Genomic DNA, 23,486 nt, shown 5'->3' with positions numbered 1-23,486 from the left:
TTTGGCTCCCTATCAGTGACCAACTCCCAACCTTGAACTCTAGTGCAGTTCCTTCACCATTCAGCTCATAGCCTCTCTTACTCACAGAAACCCTCCTTCCCAGGAGCTGTGGTAGATTGGTCCAGTCACCTTCAGACAGACCTCCAGTCCTAACAGAATAGTCCCTCAATGCCAATCTACCTCCAGAAAGGGATCCCTATTGGCCCTGACAGATGCACAGACTCAAAAAGATGTCCCATCAATAGGCCAGGTGGGGTCATCACTACCCAAATGCTCAGGAATGATCACAGTACCAAAGCATTTGAGATCTCCACTGCAAAGGAGTGTTCATGGAATGGAGCAATTTGGACAGCAGTAGGACATTTACAAGATGGTTTTTCCACTTTGGCCAGACAGACCTACTACTTACAGAGTTCCTATGCTTGTCAGCACAGCCAGCTTGGGCAAGACCTTTCTTGGCCTATGCCTTCTGTATATAAGAGGAGGACCTATTATAGCCCAGTGTACCACAGCCCATACCAAAGAACTGTGGAGCTCCAAAGATGGCAGATGGCTCTCAATCACACAGGCTCAGGTGCTGTGAATCTATAAAAGACATCCAGCCAAAAGAAAACTCTTCCATACTGAACAAATAATTACTCTCTAAACATCATAGCAACCTACATGGAGCCCTACAGGCCAGTACAGTGTCCAGTTCAAGAATTCAATTGTAATGGGCTTCAGCAGGCAAGACTGGCTGATGATGTGATGGCACCACAAAATTTTCACCAAGTAACAGCATCCACAAAGACTCCAGGGAGTTTGCATGGCATAATCCTGAGTTGGCTGAGGTCATTCATATGCTCCAGTACCAGTGAAACTCTGTCCAAGCAAACACAGTAACCTACTTCAAGAACTTGTGCTTTGATGACAGACAAGTGAAGATGGAGGTGTGTAAGGTAGGGGGAAGCAAACACCTGTTTGAGCCTGTGGACCACAGGATTTTGGACCGTCAGAAGAATGCTTGTATTTCCCTCTAAAAACTTGTTTTTTGAAAGTTCAGAGATTAAAACCAAATAGCCACAGAAAATGTTAGTGGGTACCTGTCTTCTTGCAACTGTTGAAGTAATATATTGATGTAGAAGTAAGGGAGACTGTTACAGTTTATTGGGGTTTATTTTATTTTGATGCCTTAAAGATGACAGTCATCCGAGATGCCCTCTCATCCTTCACAAACACTCCGATTTTTCCACTAATAGGTGGAATAACTCCTTTTTTGTCTTAGCAATCTCAACTACCCTATTTTCCTGAGTCCCTGGGGCCACACACTGACAACTGCCATCTTCAGTTTAAACTATTCCATAGTGGTGTCATGTCAACTACCTGTTGGTATTACTTTGGAAAATGATGCACTGTGGATCAAGACTTGGTGTGATGCATATACATGTTGAATGACTGAAGAGGTACAGTATGCTCTGAGCCTCCATCACTGTCCTCCACAAACGTATTTTCATCTTTTTTATGTGGAAGAAAAGATTTTAAAGTACAAGCTAATTGATTTTCATTGATGGAATTGAAACAAAAAAGTAACTTAAAAACAAGAAACTTGGTTATTGATTAAACAGATATTTTTTTAAAAACTATTCTAGTAATTGATGTGTTTATTATCTGCCTCAGAAGCCAGGGTTGGAGGTAAAATTTTGAATATGGATGGTGTTTCTTTCACCATTATACCCAATTTTTAAAAACAGAAAGCCCCATTTGACCACTAACTTCAGCCTGAGTGTTCCTGTTGCTTTGAAGTAATCAAGTGGTGTGCATGATATTTTACCTGAGCTGCTACCAGTTAGAGACTTGAACTTGTGCTTAAGTTGAAAGCATGAGTCCCTGTCTACAAAGGGAAACAAGCAAAACAAAACCATAAATATCTAAAGTATTCATTGGTGATGTTTAAAAAAATCTTGGTTTCAGCTTTCAGGAGTTAATATTTTTGTTCTAATCTGATAACTGGATATGGTTGATTTATATTTGGTTTTTTAAACTGTGGAGCTTTCATGTTTCATGTAATTTAGTCTTCAGAGATTTTTTTACTTAGTTACCAGAGCTTTTGATAATGTGGTTGGCAATAAAACAGAAACTATTTAGAAGTGTATTAAAACTTCATTCTTTGAGTATTAGGACAGTTCATTCAGATCCTACTCTAAAAGCATCTGGGTATATTAAAAGATTCAAACAGTGATCTGTGTGTAGGAATAGTCTGCAGTTATTTAACATAAGCCTGATTTGCAGTGATCTTGAATTAATTCTGCAAAATCTGGTATTACTATGTAAAGTTATTGCTTTTGGTAAATTTTGGACCCATTTATTAATAAACAAATATGGATTTGAAAAATTTCAAACTATATAATATGTGCTGTCACAGAAATTTTCTCTTGTTTACTGTATATAATTCCCCAATTCATTGATGAGAAGGGATATAAACTCTAAACTCATTTAGTTATGGGGGTGTATGTACTGTGAGGAAGATGACACAGATGCCATCACAGCTTTGTGACTCAACTGGGGTGTTTCCACTAATAAACAATACATGGCAGGTGTGCATTCATTACAAATAAATGTATTTACTAAGGCAGAGCCACTTTAAAGAGTGAGTTTTGTCTTGTATTTAAAGGGAATACAAGCATATGTTCACACTGCAAGATTTGTACTTGCTAGAAAATCTGTTTTAATATAGTGGTTTGGCCTATGATTATTTATAGGTTTTATAAATTTAGAATCAATTTCTCTTGAAGATGGCTCATATTTTTTCAACTTGTGCACATAAAATTGAGTTGAAGTTCACTGTGCCTTTTTTTCTTTATCCATTTTTTTGAGTTAAAGCTTCATATGGTAACTGCATTCTGTTTAGACACTCTCATCTACATTTTTTTAAAACTGTGTAGTGTTCACTGAAAATAAAAATAACAAAGCCAAATCAAATTATGGTCACAAATGTTGATGAAACCCTTAAAGTGCAAATTTTCTGAATATTGTGTATCTTCCTCCCTTCCAATTTAGTTTTTTACAGACTCTCATACCTAACTCACAGTTATCTTTAAAATTTTGCACACACTGAGATTAAAATTGGGTTTTACTATGATAAGTCCTATTTCTTCTTGTGCTTTAAGTGCAAACTAAAATGTAAGCAAACATTAGCATCAAAGCAGACATACGTGTTCATTTGCTTGATTCTGTTTGTTGTGATCTTACCAGTTTTGAATTGAATTATACCATCTCATTGACAAAGGAAACTAAGTATGTGGCTGCACTTTTTAAGTTCTCAGAACACTGTTTTAAAAACTGCATTATTTTCATTTTTTAAACTCAGATAAAATAGACTAAAAATTTTTTTTTCAAAAGAGGTATTTAAAAGTGTTTTTAATTTCATACATAGACTTAAGTTTTGTAATAAAAAAATGCTTCTATCAAATAGAACAAAATAATATGTGTAATCAGAACCATTGTATTATTCCTGTATGAACATTAGACTAAGACCAATTCAAATCACATCCTTCCTCATCCACCATCAACCAACAGGTCACCCATCAACCAATCAGTATTACCTCTTTTTTGCCAGCACTGTTGTGAATCAGAGACAGTCATTCTGGATAGAATATGATCCAGTCACCTGTGCAGTATTTCATTAGCCAATGGGATGCCACAAATAAAGGCCTGTACCCTGGCTCCAGTAACCATTACCAATTTATAGCAGTTTCTATTTCTTGGCAGCAAGACAACAAAATAGATGGCTACAGCATCAACCGATATATTATACTCAGATGACACCCCAGAAAGAACATTGATGGATACAGATTGGATTTGCAGTCTCTTCTTAGCTATGCAGATCCTTATTTTGATAACTGAATGAACTTTCCAGCTTCTACAGATTACTCGACAAACAGTATGGACTGAAATATACAACAAATTACTTAGACTTTTATTTCACTAAATGATATTTTACAGAATAGAAGCAGGGGATCTTTCACTCAAGAGAGGAAGAGATGACTGTCCCAGCTCCCAAAGACAATAATAATTTCTCCCTGCATCTTGGTTGTTACTGTTGTTGTTATTGTTTGCACTATTGGAGTTTGAACCCAGGGCCTTTCACATACTAGGGAAGCAATGTGCCACTCAGGTCCGTCCCAGCCATTTTTATTTTAATTTGTGACAGCATCACACTGAGTTTCCCAGGCTGGCATTGAACATCAGTTCCTCCTAACTCGGCTTCCCAGGAAGTGGAATTACTGTTGTACACCATCCTGCTCAGCCCTATACCTATATTATTATTTTTATTATTGAAAGTTTTTTGTTGTAGATGGACACAATAATTTATTTTATTAATTTATGTGGTTCTGAGGAACGAACTCAGTGCCCATGCATGCAAGGCAAGCATTCTACCACTGAGCCACAACCTTAGCCCCTCTACCTTTATTTTTTATGGGACCATCAATGAATTGAATAATATGTACCCACATCAGTGAAAATGGATCTTCTTTGCCAGTCTCTGAGTCAAATGCTAATCTTTACACAAGCAGAAAAGAAAGTCTCACCAGTTTTTGGTGTGTACCTTCATGCAGTTGAATTCATATTAGGAAAAAATTATCTCACCCACTTTATTTTATTGCTCATTTATGTATTACTGGAATTAATGTATTAATACTATATTATAAAATTTGCATATATGATAAAGAGTGTTATTGATCTATAGGTTTTGGGCTTCTTTGTTATTTTTTTTAAGAAAGCAGGGATCTCTTTATTATTGTATAAAGGTCCTGATGAATTCACAAAATTAATCATGAAGTATTTCTTCCTTCTCCATTTTCTGAAAAAAATTCTATAGCATTTTAATCTTAAATCATTGTTAATAGAATTACCCAGTTAATCAATGTGGAGCTAGAGATTACTTTTTATTATTAACATAATTTTAATAATAGCGCACTAGTCAAGTTATTTGTTTCATTTTGAGTAAGTTTAGTACCTTGGGATTTTCAAGAAATAGATCCACATTTTAATTTATGTATGTAGGGAGGTTCATAATGTTATGATATTTCCATATTATGCTCTTGATCTTTTTAGGATCTTTAATGATATCCTATTGTCATTCTTGATAATACTAATGTGTGTTTTCTTTCTTTTTTCATAAATGCCAGTAAGAATGTTATTATTTTTTTTACTTTTTCAGAGAATGATATTCTGTTTTCTCATAAAAAAGTAGAGGAAGAATTGGGTAAGAGAGGATCTGAACAGTGGAGTTGGAGGGTCTAAAGAGTCACCAAAGTGTTTATGCATTAAAGCTGATACATGTGGTAGCCCAAGTGTGACCTCAAATAAAGAAGTGCTGGACTCACATAGAGAGTTATTCCTTTGTGGTTCTGCAACCAATATCTGGTTATGGGCCTGATGCCACTGTGGGTCTGTGCTGGCTGCAGTCATGAAGGAAGAGCTCCATTCAAACAAAGAATGAAAGAAAGCTGGAATCCACAAGTACCTCTCCACCTATCCATCACCACACTGAGGCAGAAGAGTGCTAAAATAATAATGTAGGCTTACTCTCATACACATTTCTCTTTTCACTAATTTCTCTTTAGGTCAATTCTGAGAAGTGTACAACAAAGGAAATTATGGGGAACTTAGTCCTAATTTAGATGAGTTGACATGGCACAAAGTAGAAGATCCCTAAAATAGATTTGCAGACAAGAAAAATTACCAGAAAAAAAGAGTAGTTGATAGTTTAAGAAAATATGGAATTTATAAATGTGCATGGACCAATACAATAGCTTCAAAATGCATGTTGAAAAAATGACAAAAACAAAAGGAAATCTACTGTCACATATAGAGTTATAAACACTTGCTGTCTGTAAAGAATAGAACAAGTACAAGAAAAAGTATGTATGTATGGCTATAAAGGATTTGAACACCACAAGGGTTTTAGATTATTATATCCAGCAGATAGAGAGGACATATTCATTTTAGGGTTACATGAAACATTCACTAAAGTAAATTGTCTTGTAGATCATTGTTGCAGTTTTAATCTTGTATTTTCCATACACACTATGTGCTTAATGTTGAGTCCCAAGCTGATGACACTATTAGGGGTGATGGAAACTTCAAGAGCTGGGCCCTATTTTGAGGAAGTTAAGTCATTGGAGACATACTATCCAAGGGGATATTGGACCTGTACCCCTTCCACTTTCTCACTCCCCCACACCATGACGTAAACACCTTTGTTCTACCACATGACCCCAACCAAAGTGTTTGGCTTTACCACAGGTCAAAGGAAAGAGATCAAGAAACAATGGACTAAAACTCTACAAATATTAGCTTAAGCAAATCTTTTCTTGTTTTAAGTTGTTTTTCTTAGGTATTTTGTCAGTATTTGCAAGTTACCTATTACAATCATAAAGTGAGCCTCAAAATTTTAAGAATTTTTTCAGAGTATGTTATTTGACAACAGAATTAAATTATGTAACAGCAATGTAAATATCTGAAAGGTAACCAAACCTTTTTGGAATTTGACTAATGTATTTATTTAAAAAATACATGTAGTATAATAGTCAAGGCAAAGTGACTCCATTTTGTTTAGTAACTCTGTTTTGTAAAACAACCACTCCAAATAGAAAGGTCATGATTGGGGCAGGTTGTTCTTTTGTTTTTTTTTTTATGGAAACCTTTAAGAACACAGAACTACTTATTGGGGCATTGTTTCTGTAGCTAGGATAATGGGGCTGTGTTTCTGTAATTGGGGTGACTGGACTAATTGTGATGGGCTAAGTGTCCCGCCACCAGACTGCACTTTCCAGCTTCTGTAACTTGGCTTGCTGGCTTTATCAAGACCCAACCAAATGTCCTTTTTGTGGTTTTCAGGCTTATAAAGACTGCCCTTGCAATTTTGGGGGGCTGATCATGGGAAGAGCTTTATGTTCTAGTCAGTCACCACCAGTGTGCTTCAATAAATGCTTGAATCAATTATATGTGAGTGGTTATATGTGAGTGTTAACTATAACAGTATGTTAACGAAAAAAATTACAAGGGAAGTTGGAAATTATTTTAAGCTGATGGGTAACTGAGATTCAACAAGCAACAGCAAGAGCATGCAGCTGAAGAAACTCTAAAGGAGCATTTCTGCTTTCACCTGCTTAGATTAGAAAAAGATTAGTATAAAATCAGTTTTTGTCTTAGCTCCCACCTGGAGAAACTACAAACAAGGAAAGGAAATTAACGAAGTACATGGATGAAAGGAAATAATGAAGATGGGAGGTAAAATAAAGAAAATAGAAAATGATAATACCATAAAGGAAAGCAAGAAAACAGGAATGATTCTTCAAAAAGTTTTATAAATTTGATGAAAGTAAGACCAACTGAGAGAGAAAAGGACAATAAGCAATATCCATATACAAAACGTATCTCAACAGATCATAAGGCATTACAATAATGTAGTACTGTGTATCTTCTTGTAAGGGTCTTTTATATAAAACACATTTAGCTAAATGACAACATTAGATAAAAATAATCTTGGAAAACTATCAAAATGAATACAAGAGAAAAGTGAAAAATCTGAATACCTGAATACATGTGATAGTTATTGAAATCATAAAAAAAATTACCAAATGTACTCTAAAAATATGACTTCATTGGTGATTCTATCAAATATTTAAGAAAGAATACTAATTTTTTACAAAGATTTTCTGATAACGTGTCTGGGATATATGATATTGTCAAACCCATCTTATGAAATCAGAAGGATCCTGATCACAAAATACTCAAACAACACTTAACATTTTAAATGTGTATATATTTTTAGTTGTAGTCAGACACAACATGTTTATTATATATATTTTATGTGGTGCTGAGGATTGAACCCAGTGACCCCTACACACTAGGTGAGCACTCTACTGCTGAGCCAAATGCCCAGTCCCAAATTTTGACTTTTTAATTAAAATTTATAATAAGTGTTACTTTTTTGAAGTGTTGGTGATCAAACCTAGGGCCATGTGAACCTTAGTCAAGCACTCTACTGCTGAGTTAAAACCTCAGCCATCACAAGTACATTTTAAGATAAGAAAATGACAAACTAATATTCTTCATGAGCAGAGATACAATAAACACCACCAAATATTAGGAAAGTAAATCTCAAAATATTATAAAATGAAGATAGCCTTTGGAGTGGCCTAGGCATGGAGCTCATCTCTATGGCTGCTCACCTCTCCCACTCCATTGCATTAGCTACAGGTTGTGGCCTCCTGCCTCTTTTGGAATTAGCAGCTCTGAGGGGCTGGGGCAGCATTCCATAGGTCTTCAGACCTCCCTGTTGCTGACATCCCCCACTGGAAGCACTGTATTGCAGGAGTTGAGGAACCAAGACCAACTTCAGAGGCAGTCATTTGGTGAAATCATCCTGCAGTTCCTGGACTGGTGAAGTCACTCCCCCTCTCACTCCCCCTCTTCACTGTGACTCTTGACAAGGTCACAGTGAAGATAAGTGCTTGGAAAACCACTCTCCCAATGTCTTGATAAGGTCACAGTGAGGATGAATGCTGACAAAGCCATGCTGGTGGGAAACTGAAACCATGAGACCCTTTTTTTATGTAATTGGGACTTCTCATTTCATGCTCATCTTCCTGACAGGCATGAATAAGTTAAATGCTAAACCAAATTAAATTTCAGATGGCTAGAACATAACAGGTAGTTCATGCCTTGAAGGTTGTTCTACTACCTCTCAGTATATCAAGGACAAAACAGAATGCTGGTCTTCTATCTCAGTACATTGAGGACAAACCTGATAATGGACAACAATCATTCTCTGAAAGATCACGAGAATTTTAGGCACCACATTGATTATATCAACTAAGAACTCAAGCCCATGTTTTGGCTTCTTAGAAAGTCTAATCATTATGTTAATTGTACAAAGCCCACCATATTTAGTCTTATTTTTGATTAAGGAAAAGTTATGTTATACACTTAGAAAAGTTAAGACATACAAAAATACATCCTAATCTTTTCTATAAACCCTCTTTTACTTCACATAAGAACTTATGATGAGCATATTTAATATTGGTGGTAAGTGGACTGATGTTTAGAAGTTGCTTTTCAGTGAGAGAGAATATAAAAATATAAGAACTTGTGCACCTTGACTAAAAAACAAAGAAACTCTTTGAGAAAGCAGCTCAACCAGTTTTATGACAATAAGTATAGGAATTAATTAAAGTACCTTTTTCAGACATATTATAGAATAATGTTAGAAATATATTTATTTATATTCTTGGGTTAAGAATTTTTAAGTTTTTAGCTGTAAGGGTTTCTGATATGCCTTAAAAATGGTTTATAGACTTTAAGAATGGTGTATAGACTTTAGGATATTTGAAGTAAAAGATTTAAGAGGGGATTGAACATGGTGTTGGGTGGAGAGGCAGCGCTTTCAGTATCTCCTCAGCCACACAGACTGAGAGACACAGCAGAGCGTTCGGATTTCACCTGCTGAGAAGCTTCCAGCAAAATTCCACTGAAGTGAGAACTAGCTGGAAAATTTGGGATTATTTGAGGTGACAGCTTGCCCCGGACAGGTGAATCTCAGTCACCCTGTTCCGAGGTCCAGGCTGCTGCTGCCTAGCGACCAGCAGCAACCGGTGCGAGGGATTTCAGCACTGTGCGATACCGTGTGCGGTGGAGAAACCCTATGAAGAGGTCGCTAACCAAGCCTTCATGAAACAGTGGACCAAAACTGAAACCAAGTCTGGGACAGACCAGAGACAGGCAAGATCTACCCCTCCCATCGGACACTCCGGCAAGGAGTCTGGGGCCCACCATAGCAGAGAGATGACATCAAAAGGGTTGGGTGGACGGGATCCCTTCCCAGCAGAATTGGCTTTAGCAGGTGTATGACTCCCATCCCCACCAGATACATACAGCTGGCAAACCTCAAAAATCTCACTCCAGAGCTCCATAGGTGTGACTGTAGGGGACGAGGAAAGCAGAGGGGACTCCCAACCCCCAACTCCCCCTACCACCAGTGGAAATTCCCAAGGCCTTAGCTGCCTGATCCTGGGGTATGACTACCAAAGGGGTCCGGACAAATTTAACTGACGGTGTGAGTAGGGCCTGGCTAGCTGGCAGGAGGAAGGGGGCAGGGGCCGGAGAAGAGAAACAGCTCTGGACTAATAGGATTGTTGAGATGCCCAGTACGCCTTACAGGGATTGCTGCCAGCACATAGAGGTCAGAAGGCTCGGAGGGCACAGCTCCGCCTACTGGAAGAGAAGAAAATAGAACTCTAAGACTTGATTTATCTTTTCTTTTTACCTTTTCAATTTTTATTGTTCTTTCCATTCTCCTTTATTCTACCTATCTTTCTCTCCCTCTTTCTCTCTAAGGACTCCTTCCTTTCCTTTCCACCTAACTTTCATCCCAAGCATTACATCTTCCATTACGTGTAATTGTCTAAATGCAAATAGGTGAAAGTTTCGAGGCTGTCTATAGGGCTCCTAAATACCTAGCCCCTAACAACACCCTAATCCAATCACCTGTTAGTATCCCCCTTCAGTAGAGCAATCTTCTAAAGTAGCCTAGACATAATAACCCTCATTCCATCATAGCACCTAACCTAAACATAAAGTCTTAAGAACAGACAACAAATCACTATATGCATACAGAATCCAGAAATCTTATATGAATTGAATGAATCAGCTTTAAAGTACAATAAAGCCCAACATTTCTAGGCATAGTCTCACATTACAAAGGAGAGACAACAGAGATATACAAAATTAAAACAAATTTATAGGAGAAAGCAGAAACACAGTAGTCAAACAGAGCTGGAAATTAACGTGAACAACATGAAAAAACAAGGGAAAAAAGGCTTACAAACAATGCAGGAAAACTTAAATCTACAGAAGGACCTAGAGGCATAAGAAAAATGGACAGAGAAAGAACTCAAGTCATACCTAACTCAGATGGAATGGAATATTAGAGAAGGCATGAGACAGCAAGTCCAAGCAATGAAAGAATATTTTAAAAACGAATTAGAAAAACAAATTCAAATGGTAAAGAACGAGTTCTACTAGGAGATAGAGATTTTAAAAAAATCAAACTGTAATCCTGGAAATGCAGGAAACCATAAACCAAATTAAAAACTGAAACGAGAGTATGACAAATAGACTAGATCAAGTAGAAGTCAGAACATCAGATAATGAAGACAAAGATTATCATCTTGAAAAGAATATAGTCAACACAGAAAGGATGCTTAAAACTCACGAGCAGTCTATCCAAGAGATATGGGATGTCATAAAAAAAAAAAAACTTGAGAATCATTGGAATAGTAGAAGATATGTAGGTTCAAACCAAAGGAATGGACAATCTATTAAATGAAATAATCTTAGAAAAATACCCACAATGAAAGATGGAATAGATTGTCAAATCCTGGAAGTCTACAGGACCCCAAACATTCAAAACAGTAATAGACCAACTCCACGACACATTACTATGAAGATAGCCAACATACAGAATAAGGAGAGAATATTAAAAGCTATGAGAGAAAGGAGGCAGATTACATTCAGAGGTAAACCAATTAGGTTAACGGCTGATTTTTTATCACAAACGTTGAAAGTGAGAAGATCCTGGAACAACGTATTCAAACGCTGAAAAATAATGGATTTCAACCAAGAATACTGTATTCAGCAAAATTAAGCTTCAGATTTGACAATGAAATTAAAATATTTCATGATAAACAAAAGGTAAAATAATTCACAGATAGAAAACCAGCACTTCAAGGCATTTTGAACAAAATACTAAAAGAAGAGGAATTGAAAAAGAGCACCCAAAACTAACAGTGGGAGTTATCTTAGTACAGGGGGAGAAAAATAACCAAAGAGGAAAAACTAGCCAAACTAAAATAAATAAATAAATAAACATGACTCTAAGTAGGAACCATTTTTCAATAATAACCCTAAATATTAAAGGCTTAAATTCACCAATCAAGAGACATAGGCTAGTAACCTTGATTAAAAAAAATGATCCAACAATATGCTGCCTTCAGTAGACTCATATGATTGGAAAAGACATACACAGGCTGAACGTGAAAGGATGGGGAAAAATCATACCACTCACATGGCCCTCGAAAGCAAGTAGGAGTGGCCATACTCGTATCTAATAAAATCAACTTCAAACCTAACTTAATAAAAATGGACAAAGAAGGACACTATATACTGTTAAAAGGAACCATCCACCAACAAGAAAGAACAATTATCAATTATCAATTTGTATGCACCAAATAATGCTGGTCCAATGTACATAAAATAAACTCTCCTCAAGTTCAGAAGTCAAATAGACGACAGCAAAATAATTATGCGTGACTTCAACACAAAGCTCTCTCCATTAGACAGATCCTCCAGACAAAACTTGAAAAAAGAAACTATAGAACTCAATAACACAATCAATAACCTAGAGTGAACTGACGTATATAGAATATATCAACCATCATCAAGTGGATACACGTTCTTCTCAGCACCACATGGATCTTACTTAAAGATAGACCATATACTATGCCATTGGGCAACTCTTAGTAAATATAAAGGTGTGAAGATAATACCATGCACCTTATCTGATCATAATTGAATGAAACTGGAAATGAATGACAAAAAAAGGAAGGAAAAATCCTGCATAACCTGGAAAATGAACAATATGTTACTGAATGATCAATGGGTTACAGAGGACATAAAGAAGGAAATCAAAAAATTCTTAGAGATAAATGACAATGCAGACACAACATACAGGAATCTATGGAACACAATGAAAGCAGTTTTAAGAGGGAAATTCATTGCCTGGAGTTCATTCCTGAAAAAAAGAAAAAAAAAAACCAACAAATAAATGAACTCACACATCATCTCAAAACCCTAGGAAAGGAAGAGAAAAACAACTACAAAGTTAGCAGAAGACAGGAAATCATTAAAATAAGAGCAGAAATCGATGAAATTGAAAGAAACAAACAAAAAAAAACATTGAAAAAATTGATAAAAATAAAAGTTGGTTCTTCGAAAAAATAAATAAGATTGACAGACTCTTATCAACGCTAATGAAGAGAAGAAGAGAGAGAATTCAAATTACTAACATACAGGATGAAAAAGAAAATATCACAACGGACACCACAGAAATACAGAAGATAATTAGAAAGTATTTTTTGAAATCCTATATTCCAATAAAATAGAAGTTAGTAAAGATATCGATAATTTTTTTAAGTAATATGATCTGCCAGATTGAATCAGGAAGACACATACAATTTAAACAGACCAATTAAAAGGAAGAAATCAAAAAAGCCATTAAAAGACTACCAACCAAGAAAAACCTTGGACCAGATGGGTCTACAGCAAAGTTTCACAAAACCTTCAAAGAAAAATTAATACCAATACTTTTCACTCTATTTCAAGAAATAGAAAAAGAGGGAGAACTTCTAAATTCATTCTATGAGTCCAACATCACCCTGATCCCCAAACCAGACAAAGACACTTCAAAGAACAAAAACTACAGACCAATATCTCTAATGAACTTAGATGCAAAAATTCTCATTAGAATTTTGGCGAATCAAATACAAAAGCATATAAAAAAATGTGCACCATGATCAAGTAGGATTCATCCATGAAATGCAAGGGTTTTTCAATATACGAAAATCAATAAATGGTATTCACCACATCAATAGACTTAAAGATAAGTACCATATGATCATCTTGATAGATGCAGAAATAGCATTTGACAAAGTACAGCATCCCTTTATGTTCAAAACACTAGAAAAACTAGGGATAACAGGAACTTACCTCAAGATTGTAAAAGCTATATATGCTAAGCCTCAGGCTAGTATCATTCTGAATGGAGAAAAATTGAAGGCATTCTCTCTAAAATCTGGTACAAGACAGGGATGCCCTCTCTCACCACTTCTATTCAATTTAGTTCTTGAAATACTAGCCAGAGAAATTAGACAGACAAAATAAATTAAAGGCATTAAAATAGGAAAAGAAGAACTTAAATTATCACTATTTGCAGGTGACATGATAATATATCTAACAGACCCAAAAGGGTTTACAAAGAAACTACTAGAGTTAATTAATGAATTCAGCAAAGTGGCAGGATATAAAATCAACAGGCATAAATCAAAAGCATTCCTGAATATCAGCAACAAAACTTCTGAAATGGAAATGAGGAAAACCACTCTATTCACAATATACTAAAAAAAAAAAAAAATACTTGGGAATCAACCTAAAAAAAGTCGTCAAAGATTTATACAATGAAAACTACAGAATCCTAAAGATAGAAATAGAAGAAGATCTTAGAAGATGGAAAATTGTACCCTGTCCATGGATAGGCAGAACTAACATCATCAACATGGCTATATTACCCAAACTTCTCTACAGGTTTAATGTGATGCCAATCAAAATCCCAATGGCATTTCTTTTAGAAATAGATAAAGCAATCATAAAATTCATATGAAAAAACAAACGACCCAGAATAGCAAAAGCAATTCTAAGCAGGAATTGTGAATCTGGAGGTATAGTGATACAAGACTTCAAACTGTACTTCAGAGCAATAGTAACAAAAGCAGCAAGTTACTGGTACCAAAACAGGCTGATAGACCAATGGTACAGAATAGAGGACACAGAGACCAATCCACAAAATTACAACTTTCTTCTATTTGATAAAGGGGATAAAAGCATGCAATGGAGAAAAAATAGCATCTTCAACAAATGGTGCTAGGAAAACTGGAAATCCATATGCAAGAAAATGAATCTGAATCCCTTTCTCTCGCTATGCACAACACTTAACTCAAAATGGATCAAAGAGCTGGATATCAAATCAGAGACTCTGCGCCTGATAGAAGAAAAAGTTGGCTCTGATCTACATATTGTGGAGTCAGGCTCCAAAATCCTTAATAGGACAGCCATAGCCCAAGAGTTAATAACAAGAATAAACAAATGGGACTTACTTAAACTAAAAAGCTTTTCTCAGCAAGAGAAACGATAAGAGAGGTAAATAGGGAACCTACATCCTGGGAACAAATTTTTACCCATCACACTTCAGATAGAGCCCTAATATCCAGAATATACAAAGAACTCAAAAGATTTAAACAATAAGATAACAAATAACCAAATCAAGAAATGGGCCAAGGACCTGATCAGATACTTCCCAGAGGAGGACATACAATCAATCAACAAGTACATGAAAAAATGATCACCATCATAGCAGTCAGAGAAATGCAAATCAAAACCTCCCTAAGATAAGTAAGATTGACAGCCATTATGAAGTCAAAAAACAATAAGTGCTGGCGAGGATGTGGGGAAAAGGGTACACTTGTACATTGCTGGTGGGACTGCAAATTATTGCGGCCAATTTGTAAAGCAGTATGGAGATTCCTGGGAAAGCTGGGAACGGAACCACCATTTGACCCAGATATCACCCTTCTTGGACTATTCCCTGAGGACCTTAAAAGAGCGTACTATAGGGATACTGCCACATCAATAATCATAGCAGCACAATTCACAATAGCTAGACTGTTGAAACTCCCTAGGTGCACTTCAATAGTGAATGGAAAAAAAATGTGGCATTTATACACAATGGAGTATTACGCAGCACTAAAAAAGACAAAAATCATGGCATTTGCAGGGAAATGGATGTCATTAGAGCAGATTATGCTAAGTGAAGCTAGCCAATTCTTAAAAAACAAATGACAAATGTCTTCTTTGATACAAGGAGAGCAAGTAAGAACAAAGCAGGGGGGAAGAGCATGAGGAAAAGATTAACATTAAACAGAGACCAGTGGGGGGAGGGAAAGGGAGAGAGAAGGGAAATTGTATGGAAATGGAAGGAGACCCTCAATGTTACAAAAAGTTACATAAAAGAGGTTGTGATTGGAAAGGGGGGGGAAACAAGTGAGAGAATTGATCAACAGCAGACGAGGTAGAGAGGGAAGATTGGAGGTGAGGGGAGGGGGTTAGTAGGGGATAAGAAAGGTAGCAGAATACAACATTCACTAATATGGCATTATGTAAAAATGTGAATGTGTAACCGATGAGATTCTGCAATTTTTATTTGTGGTGAAAATGGGAGTTCATAACCCACTTTAATCAAATGTATGAAAATATGTCATGAGCTTTGCAATGTTTTGAACAACCAATAAAAAAAGAAGTTATTAAAAAGCAAGTCCAAACAATGAAAGAATACTTTGAAAATAAATTACATATGCAGATTCAAGAAGCAAAAAATGATCTCTACCAGGAGATAGTGATTTAAAAAAATCAAACAGTAATCCTAGAAATGCAGGAAACCATAAACCAAATCAAAAACTCAAATGAGAATATTACAAATAGACTAGATCAAATAGGAGTCAGAACATCAGAAAATGAAGACAAAGTTTATCAACTCGAAAAGAATCTACTCAATGCACAAAGGCTGGTAAGAAACCAGGAGCAAAATATTCAAGAGATATGGGATGTCATAAAAAACCTAACTTAAGAGTCACTTGGATACAAAAAGGTATCGAGGTCCAATCCAAATGAATGAAAAACCTGTTGAATGAAATAATCTTAGAAAACTTTCCAGAAATAAAAGATGGGATGGATTGCCAAATTCTGGAAGCCTACAGGACCCCAAACATACAAAACTGTAATAGACCAACTACAAGACACATTATTATGAATATATCGAGCATAAGGAACAAGGATAGAATATTAAAAGCTACACGAGAAAGGAGGGAGATTACATTCAGGGGTAAACCAATTAGGTTAACAGCTGATTTTTCATCAGAGACGTTGAAAGCAAGGAGATCCTGCAACAACGTTTTTCAAACACTGTAAAATAATGGATTCCAACCAAGAATATTGTATCCAGCAAAATTAAGCTTCAGGTTTGACAATGAAATTAAAATATTTCTTGATAAACAAAAGTTAAAAGAATTCACATCCAGAAAACCAGCAATGCAAAGCATTTTGAGCAAAACACTACAAGAAGAGGAAATGAAAAACAGCACGAAAAACTAACAGTGGGAGATAACTCAGGAAAGAGGGAGGAAATAACCAAAGAGAAAAAACAAGCCAAATTAAAATAAATAAATAAATAAACATGACTGGAAGTACAAACCATATATCAATAGTAACCCTAAATGTTAATGGCTTTATCTCACCAATCAAGCAACAAAGGCTACTAACTTGGATTAAAAACACAGATGCAACAATATGATGCCTTCAGGAGACTCATCTGACAGGAAAAGACATACACAGGTTGAAGGTGAAAGGTTGGGAAAAATCATACAACTCACATGGAACACAAAAGCAAGCAGGAGTGGCCATACTCATATCAAATAAAATCAACTTCAAAACTAAGTTAACCAAAAGGGATAAAGAATGACACTATATACTGTTAAAAGCAACCATTCACCAACAAGACATAATAATTGTCAATATGTATGCACTAAATAATGGTGCTGCAATATTCATAAAACAAACTCTACTCAAGTTCAAGAATCAAGTGGACCACAACACAATAATTATGGGTGACTTCAACACACCACTCTCACCATTGGACAGATTCTCCAAACAAAAGTTGAATATAGAAACTATGGAACTCAATAACACAATCAATAACCTAGGCTTAACTAACATATATAAAATATATCAACAATTATCAAGTGGATATATGTTCTTCTCAGCAGCACATGGATCCTTCTCAATGATAGACCATATATTACGCCATTGGGCAACTCTTAGTACATATAAATGTGTGGAGATAATACCATGCATCTTATATGATCATAATGGAATGAAACTGAAAATCAATGACAAAAGAAGGAAGGAAATATCCTGCATCATCTGGAAAATGAACAATATGTTACTGAATGATCAATGGGTTACAAAAGAAAAAAAGGAGTAAATCAAAAAATTCTTAGAGATAAATAAAAATACAGACACAACATATCGGAATCTATGGGAAACAATGAAAGCAGTTTTAAGAGTAAAATTTATTGCCTGGAGTTCATTCCTCAATAAAAGAAAAAAAAAAAAACAACAAATAAATGAGCTCACACTTCATCTCAAAACCCGCCAAAAAGAAGAGCAAAACAACAGCAAATGTAGCAGAAGGCAAGAAATAATTAAAATCAGAGTGGAAATCAATGAAATCAAAACAAAATAAACAATTAAAAAATTGACAAAACTAAAAGTTGGTTTATTGAAAAAATAAATAAGATCAACAGACCCTTAGCCATGCTAATGAAGAGAAGAAGAGAGAGAGTTCAAATTACTAACATACGGGATGAAAAAGGAAATATCACAACAGACACTACAGAAATACAGAAGATAATTAGAAATTATTCTGAAACCCTATATTCCAGTAAAATATAAGATAGTGAAGATATCGATAAATTTCTTAAGTCATATGATTAGCCCAGATTCAGTCAGGAAGATGTACACAATTTAATTAGACCAATAAGAAAGGAGGAAATAGAAGAAGCCATCAAAAGATTTCCAACCATGAAAAGCCCTGGACCAGATGGGTATACAGCGAAGTTTTACAAAACCTTTAAAGAAGAGTTAATATCAATACTTTTCAAGTTATTTCAGGAAATAGATAAAGAAGGAGCTCTTCCAAATTCATTCTATGAAGCCAACATTACCCTGATCCTGAAACCAGACAAAGACACTTCAAAGAAAGAAAGCTACAGACCAAAATCTCTAATGAACTTAGATGCAAAAATTCTCAATAAAATTCTGGCGAATCGAATACAACATATCAAAAAAATTGTGCACCATGATCAAGTAGGATTCATCCCTGTGATGCAAGGCTGGTTCAATATATGGAAATCAAAAACCTTATTCACCACATCAATAGACTTAACGATAAGAACCATATGATCAACTCGATAGATGCAGAAAAAGCACTTGACAAAGTACAGCATCCGTTTATGTTGAAATCACTAGAAAAACTAGGGATAACAGGAACTTACCTCAACATTGTAAAAGTTATCTATGATAAGCCTCAGGCTAGCATCCTTCTAAATGGAGAAAAACTGATGGCATTCCCTCTAAAATTTGGAACAAGACAGGGATGCCCTCTCTCACCACTTCTGTTCAATATAATTCTCAAAAGACTGGCCAGAGCAATTACACAGACAAAAGAAATTAAAGGCATAAAAATAGGAAAAGAAGAACTTAAATTATCCCTATTTGCTGCCGACATGATTCTATACCTAGCAGACCCAAAAGAGTCTATAAAGAAACTACTAGAGCCAATGAGTGAATTTAGCAAAGTGGCAGGATATAAAATCAACAAGTATCAATTAAAGACATTCCTGTATATCAGTGACAAATCTTCTGAAATGGAAATGAGGACAACCACCCCATTCACAATATCCTCAAAAAAATAAAAATAAATAAATACTTGGGAACCAACCTAACAAAAGAGGTGAAAGATATATACAATGAAAACTACAGAACCCTAAAGAGAGAAATAAAAGAAGATCTTAGAAGATGAAAAAATATACCCTGTTCATGGATAGGCAGAACTAACATCATCAAAATGGCAATACTACCAAAAGTTCTCAATAGGTTCAATGCATTGCCAATCAAAATCTCAAAGGAATTTCTTCTATAAATAGATAAAGCAATCATAAAATTCATATGGAAAAATAAGAGACCAAGAATAGCAAAAGCAATTCTAAGCAGGAAGACTGAATCCGCTGGTATAGTGACACAAGGCTTCAAACTATACTACCGAGCAATAGTAACAAAAACAGCATGGTACTGGTACCAAAACAGGTGGGTGGACCAATGCTACAGAATAGAGGACACCAAGACCAATCCAAAAAATTACAACTATCTTATATTTGACAAAGTTGCTAAAAGCATGCAATGGAGGAAAGATAGCATTTTCAACAAATGGTGCTGGCAAAACTGGAAATCCATATGCAACAAAATGAATCTAAATACCTTTCTCTCGCCATGTACAAAAGTTGACTCAGAATGAATCAAGGAGCTTGATATCAAAACAGAGACTCTGCATCTTGTAGAAGAAAATGTTGGCTCTTATCTATATACTGTGGGTTCGGGCTCCAAATTCCTTAATAGGACACCCATAGCACAAGAGTTAATAACAAAAATCAACAAATGGGACTTACTCAAACTAAAAAATTCTTTTCTCAGCAAGAGAAACAATAAGAGAGGTAAATAGGGAGCCTAAATCCTGGGAACAAGTTTTTACTCCTCACACTTCAGATAGAGCCCTAATATCCAGAGTATACAAAGCACTCAAAAAATTAAACAATAAGAAAACAAATAACACAATCAATAAATTGGCCAAGGACCTGACAGACACTTCTCAGAGGAGGACATACAAACAATCAACATGTTCTTGAAAAAGTGCTCACCATGGCTAGCAATCTTAGAAATACATATCAAAACCATCCTAAGATACCATCTCACTCTGGTAAGATTGGCAGCCATTATGAAGTCAAATAACAACAAGTGCTGGCGAGGATGTGGGGAAAAGGGTAAATTATTCATTGCTGGTGGGACTGCAGATTGGTGTTGCCAATTTGGAAAGCAGTATGGAGATTCCTTATAAGGCTGGGAATGGAACCACAATTTGACCCAGCTATCCCCCTTCTTGGACTATTCCCTAAAGTCCTTAAAAAGCGTACTATAGGGATACTGCTACATTGATGTTCATAACAGCACAATTCACAATAGCTAGACTGTGGAACCAACCTAGATGCCCTTCAATAGATGAATGGATAAAACAATGTGGCATTTATTCACAATGGAGTATTACTCAGCACTAAAAATGACAAATTCATGGTATTTGCAGGGAAATGGATGGCACTAGAGCAGATTATGCAAAGTGAAGCTAGCGAATTCCTAAAAAAGTAACTCCAAATGTCATCTTTGATATAAGGAGAGCAACTAAGAACAGAGCAGGGAGGAAGAGCATGAGAAGAGGATTGCCATTAAACAGAGATGAGAGATGGGAGGGAAAGGGAGAGAGAAGGAAAATTACATCGAAATGGAAGGACACCCTCATTGTTATAAAAAATTCATGTAAGAGAAAGTGAGGGGAAGGGGAAAAATAACAAGGGAGATAAATTAATTACAGTAGATGGGGTAGAGAGAGAAGATAGGAGGGGAGAGGAGGGGAGGGGTTATAGTAGAAGGATAGGAAAGGCAGCAGAACACAACAGACACTAGTATGGCAGTATTTAAAAACATGGATGTGTAACCGATGTGATTCTGCAATCTGTATACGGGGAAAAATTGGGAGTTCATATCCCACTTGAATCAAATGTATGAAATATGATATGTCAAGAGCTTTGTAATGTTTTGAACAACTAATAATAAAAATGAATAATAAATAAATAAATAAATATATAAATAAATAAACTTAAAAAAAGATTTAAGGGGAATTCTTTAGATGGGAATTTTAGATTAGAAATAAATTGCAGGTGTGCTTTAAACTTAAAGGTTAATGATAAGTTAGGAGAATTAGAGTCTGGTTTTGTGGTATGGCACCAGTTAATAAGAAAATAGCATATCTTGGGAAAAATAGTACATCTTGGGAAAATCTGAAAAATGTAAAATAGTGATGTATTTTATTAATGATTCTGTACCCTTAATAATTGATAAGTAAATATCACATCCTTGAAAAATGTAAATTGCTGTTACATTTTTCTATACCCCTTGATGGTTAAGGAAACGTCACATTTTGGCAGAATTTTGAAATTGTATGATCAATGACATATTCTGAATTCATAACGATGAGAATAAAATGCAATAAAAGATGACCCAAAGAAAGCTGCATTACAGCTATTTATCTCTGGAGATTGCTCCAATGGAAAGATTCCTGTCTCATTCTTTTTGCCAAAGCCACTTATCCTTCAGGACCCCCTGGACCCCGTTAGAGAAAAGTCATGACACAATGGCACATGGAATGTTGACATAGCAAACCAGACCCTAAAAGTTGAATGTTATGCCCTGCAGATAACTTCTACTGCCTTGGGGGGAGAAACTGAGGAAAACTACTGAAGAGAACCAGGAGCTAGTCACCAGAAAGATGGCCATGAAAGCCTCCATGCAGAGAACAAAAATGACTCCAGGAGATAGCTAGCTGGTTGCCAAAAGAGCTTGCCAAAGCTGCAAAGGAACCACTGCCATTAGAACAGGATGATGACATTGAAGTCATTGGGGATGAGACATAGCACACAGAGGAGATCTCTCCTGTGCAAGCTATCGGCAGAGCAGCCGCTAGGTGACACTAATAGCCTGCTAGAGGCCTTCTGGATTCTCATCACTAATACCTTTGGAAGATGCTTTGTCTCTTCCTTCCCAATCCCCCAGGATAATGTTGATATTCATCCTGTTTCTGTTTAAAGATCTGAGGGTACCAACTACTGCCTTCTGTGTCTTTGATGCACACAATGGGAAAGTTAATGCCAGTTCAGTGCAGGTTCTGGGTTACTGGCCATGGGTGGACGGAAGTGTTAAGTTATGAGAAGCATCTGGAGACAACTGTGAGTTCAAAGGCTACCTATCTGGTAGTAATGCTGGAATTATAAGCATTGAATTTGATAGTACTGTGGCTTACCTCTTAGTATCTTCAAATGATTTTTCAAGCCAAATCTGGACCATGGATAATTATTGATTATGACACACACTTACAGGACATAGTGGTAAAGTGCTCTCCGCTAATTTCTTGCTGGATTGCATAGATCATCTCAGGAAGTCATGACCTGGCCCTCAAACTCTGAGATCTATGAAAAAACATAAAACATTGTTTGCAGGATTCAGTTGCTGAGATATTTTCTGCACAGAGCAGTGTGCAATGAGTGGAGTTTTTGACATGAAATTTTATTTCTGGGACATCTGATTAGAGAGTGTGGTTCAAGAAATTGAGCTGTTAGGGAAGATCACTGCCTTGGATCTAAACCCAGAAACGACTGAACTTCTGTGTCATTCCCATGATGAACTGCTGAAAATCATTGACCTACAGATAAATGCTCTGAAGTAGAGGTTCAGTGTGCCTAGACTTAAGTGTGGCTATGACGGGACCAGAATGTCTTCAGCTCCAGTGGCAGTTATGTGGCAGCAGTCTTGGCCAATGGCTCTCTTTATGTCTGGAGTGTGCTCATAAGGAAAGTGGAGAAGGTTCTTTCAAAACAACAGAGTTTCTCCCTTGGGCTGGATTCAGTGAAGTCTGACTGCTAAGAGAGCCAGACTTCTTTAATTCCATGCTGCTTCATACACAGCAGGAAGACTATCTCCAGCATTATTTTGCTCTTAAGGAGTCCCTACTTGGATGGGTGCACCTGAACTCTGACTGAAGAATCTGGTTTCTGGCTGACTGTGGTCTTGACCCCAGCGCTATTCTCGTCTCTTGCTGAAGCTCCTCATCAACGAGGTGACATGGTCTCCCTCCAGCATGCATGTTATCATTGTGGACAAAAGCAGCAAAGCTG

At 36.2% G+C, this 23,486-nt stretch overlaps 3 pseudogenes; all 3 read left to right on the top strand.

Moving 5' to 3' along the window:
* Window positions 1-84: 84 nt before the first annotated feature.
* LOC143404220 (plakophilin-4 pseudogene) lies at window positions 85-1,264 on the top strand (annotated as a pseudogene).
* Window positions 1,265-3,462: 2,198 nt separating this feature from the next.
* LOC143404217 (plakophilin-4 pseudogene) lies at window positions 3,463-3,971 on the top strand (annotated as a pseudogene).
* A 5,082-nt stretch (window positions 3,972-9,053) lies between these two features.
* On the top strand, window positions 9,054-23,235 carry LOC143404216 (autophagy-related protein 16-1-like; annotated as a pseudogene).
* The last annotated feature ends 251 nt before the right edge of the window (window positions 23,236-23,486 follow it).

This window comes from Callospermophilus lateralis, chromosome 7 (genome assembly GCF_048772815.1).
Source record: "Callospermophilus lateralis isolate mCalLat2 chromosome 7, mCalLat2.hap1, whole genome shotgun sequence".
In the NCBI taxonomy this organism is placed as follows: Eukaryota; Metazoa; Chordata; class Mammalia; order Rodentia; family Sciuridae; genus Callospermophilus; species Callospermophilus lateralis.
This window is presented reverse-complemented; position numbering and strand designations above follow the sequence as displayed.